This window comes from Penaeus monodon, chromosome 30 (assembly GCF_015228065.2).
Source record: "Penaeus monodon isolate SGIC_2016 chromosome 30, NSTDA_Pmon_1, whole genome shotgun sequence".
NCBI classification, from domain to species: Eukaryota; Metazoa; Arthropoda; class Malacostraca; order Decapoda; family Penaeidae; genus Penaeus; species Penaeus monodon.
The window spans coordinates 18,109,131-18,110,066 of record NC_051415.1 but is presented as its reverse complement, the minus strand read 5'-3'; positions in this window follow the sequence as shown (position 1 = coordinate 18,110,066).

Sequence of the window (936 nt, the reverse complement as noted above, 5' to 3'; positions counted from 1 at the left end):
GCCGTGTTTAGACATTCACGTGGACAGTGACACGAGAGTGCGGGGCAGCGAGCCCTCGATTGCGGCGCGATCGTCGGTGCGTCGTATTACGCCTCGGCGGCGTTGTTAACATGATAATAAAGGCTGCTTGTGCTACAGTCACTCGCTGATTACCGATGCTGCGCCAGTGCACTTTCTCATTAAAACTAATAGAAAATTGCCCCTTGGGGACGGAGGGAGCCGCCGCAGATTAGTGACTGCGTTCAGTCTCTGTGCTTAGCCTGTAAATGTTTCTAAACTTTACAAAATTGATGAACAGTTTTGGACAAGGGAATCGCCGGTGGCGAGAGATGAGTCGACGGGACGAAAAAAGCTTTTACGAAACTACATAGTAATGAATGATATTGCTTTTTCTCACGTAATGACACTAGAATTATTGATCCTTCGGACACTTTCAAAGAAGATCTGCTATTAAAATTAACAAACACATTTTCTGTCATACACTTATTGCATTTCTCTCTTGTATCACGTATATCACTCAAAAGTCTAATGCACAGTGTACTCAACAAAATCCACCTCAAGCACGCCGATGCATATGTAAATACGCGTTTAAGCTCCTCCTCAGAAAAAATAACATGCAATTTAAGTGACACGCAATTTAACTGACACTCTGGGCCAATATGTTTGCCTCGGAAGACCCATAGTTAGAGTGCTTAGCTTGACGTTCACAAAGCATCTCGTTATTCTCTCCTCGCCAATTACGTATCGAATTACTGCTCTCTTCTGTGACGTGAACAGAGCTCATTCTCGCTGTATGGAGGGTCGGGGTCGCCTGGCGAATTCTGCTAAGGTTTTCGCCGCTGATGATCGTGCTTTTGGCCGTTTTTGTCTGGGGGGGGGGGTGCTGAGACGGTTCCTTGACATGGTGCTTAATAAATGTCTGTGCGTGTGCGTTTG